Consider the following 8,254-nt stretch of genomic DNA (forward strand, 5'->3'; position numbering starts at 1 on the left):
TTGTTGAAGTTATACATGTTTGGTTTAGTCAAAATAATTTAACTTTTTTTATTAAAAAAACTAAGTACAAATCAAATAGAAATTATATCAATTTTGAAAGAACTATATTATAAATAACTAAAAAAATCAAGACAAGACAACGTTATTATTCATTAACTTCAAATCAAAAACCAAATTTAAATCTACTAAAGTAAAATAAAATTTTATTTTTAACAAAAACACAAACAGCTTTTCCAACAAAAATAAAGCAGTGTGGTTATGTGATAAAAATATTTTTAGATTAAAATAAAAACTACCTTATACTTTATTCGATTTAAGTTGAAGTATTGTAAATGGTTTGAAGTAATAACTGACATATTTCTGTTTAAAAAAATATAGCATTAAATTTTGAATATTAAATTGAAAAAGGCAAAAAAAAAACTGACACTGATTTAATAAAATAAATCAGAAAATAATTTGAACCGAGTAAAATTAAGATATTTACAAAATAGCTGTCTCATTTATATTTTTGCACATTTCAATTTATATTTGAATATTTTGTATTAGCAACTACTTCTTAAAAATTTACAACATTATAAATCAGATAATATTTGTTGTAAGCTAGAAAAGTTTGCAAAATATAATATTATAGAAACTAAAGTCACTTGCTTTATATATAGAGATTGCAAAAGCCCTCAAAGCAAAAATTTTCAGCTCATTATGCAGTTTAAAAAAAATTGTTTTTTTTTTTAAGATTCATATTTACAATAAGGCTCTTATTCTAATATCTTATAACTAAACTCGACATTTTGTTATCTAGAATTGTTTGACAGTTTTGATTAATTTTTTTCTCACGAGAATTCTAAAGAACTATGGTCAATAAAATACATTTTTGTACAGTCCACCGGTCAGTTTTAGAGAAAAATTGTCACTTATAACAAATTGCCGTCTTGTGTTTTCAGCGGCACTTAACAAAAAACAACTTTTTAAAAAACATAAATAGATTATATTTTACAAATTTTTACTCTCAAAGTTTGAACTTTTTCACACTAAATTGTTATTAGCTTATGTTACCGTGACAATTGAAAGCTGATTATTAAATTTTATCATTCAACATTCACAATCAGATAAAAAATCAAGTTGAGGTTCTTAAAATAAATTAATTAAAAGTTGCACATTAAAAGAGCGTTTGCAAGTAATATATGAAGTAAATAAGAAATTTGTGGTTAGTAATGTTATACTTTTGGTTAAAAAACAGTTTTCAAAACATTCACATGTCGTAAATATAAAAATAAATATAAACATGCTTTCACAAGCGTAAACATTATAGCTGTAAAATTATTTCTAGAAGACAAAATAATTTTAAAAAAATAATAAAATTTTACGCTCATTTGTAGTAACACTTGTAATTGTTTTTTAAGCTAATCAGCTCTTTCTACTTAAACGTTTTTTACGCAGTATGAACAAATTAGTGACGTAACATACAAAAAAAAAGCTCGTTGAAAATAATCAATCGTTTAAAGCAGGGTTTCCCAAACTCATTTTCTAAATCGCCCCCTTTTCAGAAATTAAAAAAAAAATCGCCCTCCACGATTTTACAAAATAGTTTTTTTCTTGAGTACAAACTTTTGAGCCGAAAAAGTTGTGTTCGAAATGTATTTTAGTCTGGTACTTTATGCACCCACTTTTGGGCTGTGTTCAAAGTAGTTTACAGGGCTTGAGAAAATAAGTTACATTTGTTTTCTTATAAGCCAAGTTAAGTATAATAAAATACTTAATTATTAAAAAGCTTGTGAATTCTGTAATCAATCCTGTTTAGATATGAATTGTTTTGAAACTAATGAAACTTTTAGGGTAATGGTGGACAACTTTTGTAGTCAGCAATTCATTTTACTAAAAAACTTATTTTTAGTTTCAACTCATTAAAAAAAAGTAATTGCGGGCTGCATAATTTAAAAAAATAACATATATGAAAATTAAAAAGCTTGAGCAAAATTGTAATAAAATTATTTAGTATTATTGTGATCTAGGAAATACTATTGTGAACTGAAAACCAAATTGAAAGTGTATTTCAAAATATTAAGTATCAAAAGACTAAATTTTGTTTATTTTACACAAGTAGTTTTCAAGTTACTTAGCCGGTCGAAATTTTACTGAATCTTTACCGTACGTTACCCATCTGAAATATTAACTTAAACCTGACATTATAATAATCTCTCATATAACGAATTTCGGACATTTAGAAGTTAATACTAAGTTACTTATTTAAGCCGCACAAATTACTTAAAATATTTTATAGATAGGCGTATTTTAAAACTATTATACCAGAGATTAAAAAACTATAAAAGAATGAACAGTTTATTTTACATATAATAAAATCAATACTAAAACATAATTTTTGATCTAGTTTGAGGAAGTTTGACCGACTGGTTGATTATCTCACATGAAAATTGGTTTCATCAACAGCTTCAGTTAATCAAGTAAAATTATTAACTTCAATACCAAGATATATCATAAGCAAGTTAGTTATAAAGTTTAGAAACTTAATTTTAAACTTTTTTACTATATTTTTTGTAGTAGAATACCATAAAATAGTATTTGACTTGGAATAACCTTTAGGAAACTAAATTTTAATTTTAACAATTTCTTTTTTCTTAATTTAAATCTAAAATATAAAATCAAAGTTTTTACAGCTAATTCTGTGAACAGAAAATAATCGATTAAAAAATTCTTTTAAATAGGTTAAATTTATTTTTGTAAATGTAGCAGTCTTTTTGATGGCTTATTTAATACTGTTTAAATTTATTTTTTCTCTAGTTATTAGTCTATAATAATTTACCAGAAGAAAATAGTGAAAAACTAAAAGCTAGTGTTGAACTATTAAAATAAACAACACAATCTAATTGCTAATGTATTAAAAAATAAGATAAAACGAAAAACATTTGTATTAATAGTTTAAAATTTCTTAATATATAGATTTTTTAACAATAATAAATCAAGTTATAAAATAAAACTGAGTTTAAGAATCTTTTAAATGAAAAGTTTAAAGTCATTTCAAACAGAAACCACAAATCTATACTCTTTTAAAACCAAAAAAAAAATTGAAATAGAAACTTTAATGGTTATCAAGGTTTTTTTATTTATACAGATTAAACAAGTAATAACAAAATTATGTCAAATAAATTTCTTTCAAACAAATTCTTTAATCACTAAGCTATATAAACTTTTAGTGTAATGTAAAACGACAAATGTATACTACAAAAGTAACCAGGTCAAAATAAAACTATTATCAGATTTAAAACAAAAATCATTTAATAAATACAGTAGACTACCGCTTGAGTTTGTTTTTTGAACAAAATCAATGAGTGCAAACTGCTAATTTTTTACAAAGTGATAAATTTAAATATGTTATATGCAATAACGTTATGCATAAACATGAAATCCACTAAAACATAATACAAACATTTATTAAAAAAAAAAGATCTATATAAGCTATTAAATATTATTTATTTTTTGTTTTATTAATAATTAGTTAGTATTAGACTTTATTTCAGTTAAATTTTAGAAAATATAAATTTGCAATTTTTTTTGGGTAAAACGTGCTGTAACCGCTTGGTAGCGGTTTAGAGTTGTTTCTAATTAGGGGTTTTTTCTGACTTGTTTACTTCTTGAAGCTGTACCGCGTGAGCGGTAATTGTCTCTTTTTTACTTTCTTCTTTTTTCTTAAGCGATATAAATTGAACGGTCTCGAGTAATTTAGAGTTCAGTTCGTTTAGTTTCTGGTTCAGCTTTTTAGTTTCTACTTCATTGCGCGGACTGAACTCAGTGCCGCGTTTCGCGGCACTTAAGTTTTAATGGTTTCAATCTTGTTGTCAAATTGAGTTCGATTTTAGAATACTTTTTGATTTTGGTTTAAACATTTAGTGTTTAGTTTCTTTTATTCAAGATTGTCGTCTTTTAAAAGAATTGATAATTTGGTTTATTAGTGTAATGTTGTGCAGTGTTTTATCATCTTTTCGTTTCGCAAATTCATTGTAAATAAAATCATTATCACAGATTCGAACTCAGTATAAGTAACTGTTTTGTTAAACCTTTAGTAAATATTAAGTAAGTCATTTTAGTTTATTTAAGCAATTATAAAATAAGCGTTATCTTGGGGATTTCTACTTTATATAAGTTAGAGCGCACGTTGCGTATTAAACCAGGCCAAAAATAGTATATAAGTAGAATCTCTACGAGATAGCGACAGTGCGAATTCAAGGGAAAGTCTACCGTAATTAGTATTTATTAGGCATTATGCAAACCTGTTGTAGAATAAATAACTTAATGAAATTTTATTATAAAAAGACTACTTAAATACAATAAAAACCAGGTTAAATAAGAAGTATTTTAAAAGATCAAATAATAAAAAGATCAAATTCGCTCCCTTACAAGTTATCGCCCACTCTTTCGCCCCCTTACTAATTATGGCCCCCCAACTTACTAAAATCGCCCCCAGGGGGGCGATATCGCCCACTTTGGGAAACCCTGGTTTAAAGTATTTAAGTTTGTTATATTGTTTAATGTTTTAGCTAACGTTTTTAACTTATTTTTAAGTTGTTGGAAGAACAACTGACTTACATTACAAACTTTTTAAGTTATGTTGAAAGAGATTATGTACTTTTAATTAAATACAATTAAGTGTATACCTCTTTATACATTCGATTTTTAATGATGTATAAAATAAATTATAAAATAGTTAAATAATGTAAAATGGTAAAGTAATAGCTCTAAAAGTAAATGTGTTTTAGTGCAAGCTTTAAGTAGTTCAAATTTTTACTCAACATAATTTAAATATATGTAAACTTAATAAAATTTAGGAATTTAAAATTTCAATAAAAAGGTTTAAGTTTTTAATGACATGATTAATGATGTAAAATAACTGTCACACTATTTAACAATAGTGTCTTAAGTGAACTTATTACTAATAATGAATTTTCTTAAACCTTTTAAGCGTTTCAGAAACTTACTCATATATACAATTAGTTGCTGTAAAACGACGCACAGTAAAGTAATTAGTGACGTAATATATGAAATATCCTTTGTAAACAAACCATACTTAGTTTAAATGTTACAGTTTTAATATTTTAGTTTATTACAATTTAGTGTTTATTTGTAAGCAGCTCGTCTTATTATTATTTTTTATTTAAGAAGTCTTTTTGAAAAATACGAATGTTAATAAAATAAATAATCAAAGTTGTTATAAAAATTAACTATTTAATTTGAAAACAGTTTTTTGTCACCAAAGTACTTTTAACAAAAAGTAAACATAGAAAAAAAAACATAGAAAGCTTTAAAAAAAGTAAAAATTAAAACTAACTAATTGACTATTTTTAATTTAATGGTACGAACAATATGTTGTAAGCCTTTATGAAAATTTAAATGTAAATTGTTTAGTGACGTAACATGTGAAACTATTGTTAAAATACTTAAAGTACTTTAATAAAAATACACTCTTGGCATTGCAAAGACTTTTTTAGAGATGGTTGATAATTCATATCATTGTTTATAATCTGTTACTAGCATTTCTTGTTTTAAAATAGGTATAACTTCAATAAATTAATATACTATAATGCACTATCGACAATTACTCAAACAAAATATCGTGACAACTAATATTACGATCTAAATATCAACTAAAATCTCTGTTGAAAATATTTAATTTTTGTAAAACTGAACTGTAGTTCAATTCGAGTTACTGCAGACTAGTAAAAAGAAAATATTTGGTTTATAATTTATATAAGTCTAATGATAATTTGTTTCAAATGCTATGTTTATAAAATATTTAGTGATTTTAAGTTTCTAAAGTTTGATTTGAAAGATTGCGTTTTAAAACAAATAGAAAAGTTTAGGAAAATTAGTTTATCAGGTATTTACGACCAAAAACTAGTTAGCTTAATTACAATTTTTTTTCTACAAGTTGAAAACTAAAAATATTTTAAATGTTTTTATAATTCGACTAAAATTTTTTATACAAAGGTGTTTAAGTTTTAAACGTTTGAGTTCAAAGTTTGTTGGTAGATAACTACTTCTCCTTAATCTTTATTATTAATACTCCAAAAAATATTTAAATCTTTATATGTACGTTGACAAAATGTAATAAGAAGTATATTGAAAGTTACTGTTACTTACTTGTAACAAGAGTTTAGTACCATAACAAATAAAATATTCTTTCAAACCTTTTTTTTGTTAAAGTGAAAATATATTTTATGAGCAACATTGACAATTTGTTCTATATATTTTTTTTATTTTTTAAAGGCTGTTGCAAACACAGCTTATTACAAATAACTTAAAACAAGTTGTACTGCATCAGCGGAAATTACTTAAAAAACAAACTAATAAAATTAGTTTTGCCTTTTAGAAATATGCACCAAAAGTAGTAAGATGTTTAGTTTTTGAATGAACATGATTCTCTGTAGTAATTCGATTGAAGAATGAAATTAAATGAACAAAAAAATCAATCATGTGTTATTAATTTAAATACAACACAGTTATTTTTTAAGAACTTTGCGAAATCTTTCGAATTTTGTTTTTGATAAAATAACTATTAAAGCAAAATGTACTAGCTATAGTTTAAGTTTAGCTCCAACTTGAAATTTATTTTTTGTAAAAAAATAAACTACTTGTTTGCTTGTTATAAATTGAGGTTGAAGTTTTTGACTTTATAGCTATGTATGCTTTTTACATAACAATGTTTTGCATCCTTTTCTTGCCTGTAGTTTTCTTTAGTTCTTTTTATTATCTTTAGTAAAATAAAAGTAATTGATATAACAATATAATACAAACTGAAATTTATTAAAACAGTTATTAAAACACCACAATATAAAAATTACAAAATAAATATAAGGATTATTTACTAAAAAAGAGAGAGAAAAAATACTTACACACATTTTAAGTTCTTGATAATGCACTGTAAACTAAGTAACATAGTGAAGTAATATATGAATTGCTTGTTAAAACGATTAAAGGGCTAATATAATCAAGTTATATATTTCAAAATAGTCACATCAAAACTTAGAGACTCAATAAAAATTCTTAAAGTTGTTGCAAATACAACTTAACTATTGTAATTTGTTTTTAACCAGATTAAGCTCTTTCTTTACATCTCTAGTATCTGTTTAAATGTAAAAATTTGAACTTGTTTACTTTGTATGTTTTACGTATTGTACACGTACAACATTTAACTTTTAATAAGTAAAAGTATTATTTACAAAATAAATTCATATAGAAACTTCAGTAAAATCTACATTTTTTATTTAATTACGTCTGTCCTTTATTTTTATTCACATTTAGCATGAATGTTTAATAAGACTTTAATTTTACTACTTTTATTACGTAGTTCGTTATATGTTTAATCAATATAAGTATCAAAAAAGTTACTAACTTAAAATAAGTAAAAACTAAAAAATACAGTATTTTTATATTCATCTTAAACTTAAAATGTTTAAAACAATTAACCAAAATAAGACTAAATGATATAATTTTCCCTTTTTTAAACAAATTAGTAAGTGTTAAGGTAGTAAACATAGACAGTAACTATTTTTTTTGAAGTTTACGAAATTATTTTCTATATTTGTTTTATTTACTTTTCTAATATTAAGACTTTTATGAAGTCGTTTAGTTCTCCCTTAAATAATTATTGTTTGTTATCATATATATAGTTTATTGATAACTGGTAAGGTATTGTATTTTAATATGTATATACATGAGATAGGTTGTAATTTTTGTTCACGTTTGCATGTTTTACTTTTTGCTCTAGATTAGAAAAAATGTTTTAAGTAGTTAGTCAACTTTTTACTATAATTTTATACTTACCTTAAAAATTCTGAAGAAACTACCTTTGAAGTTAAAATCTATTTTTATACTAAACACTTAAGCTCTATAAATAATATTTAAGTTCTTTCGAATATACATTTAGTATAAATATTGAAAAAATCTAATATATTTGGAAAAAAAAACTCATATTCAAACAAAAGCCAGCAATTTTTTTTAAATTTTATAGCAAAGTAAAAAGTTGTTGTCCTAATATATAAATGAAATTTGTTTACGATTTTTAACCAGTTTTTTCAATATATACTAATGTACCATAGCTTAGCATTAACTAAAAAGTAAACAATAATATATATATATATTCATTTAACATTAGTTTTAACACAATTCTTATACATTTTTGAATTTCATAATTCAATATATAAATAAAATAGATTCATTTTTCTAGTTAGATCTTTCATTACTG

Source organism: Thalia democratica, chromosome 1 (genome assembly GCF_965202585.1).
Source record: "Thalia democratica chromosome 1, ktThaDemo2.hap1.1, whole genome shotgun sequence".
Classification (NCBI taxonomy): domain Eukaryota; kingdom Metazoa; phylum Chordata; class Thaliacea; order Salpida; family Salpidae; genus Thalia; species Thalia democratica.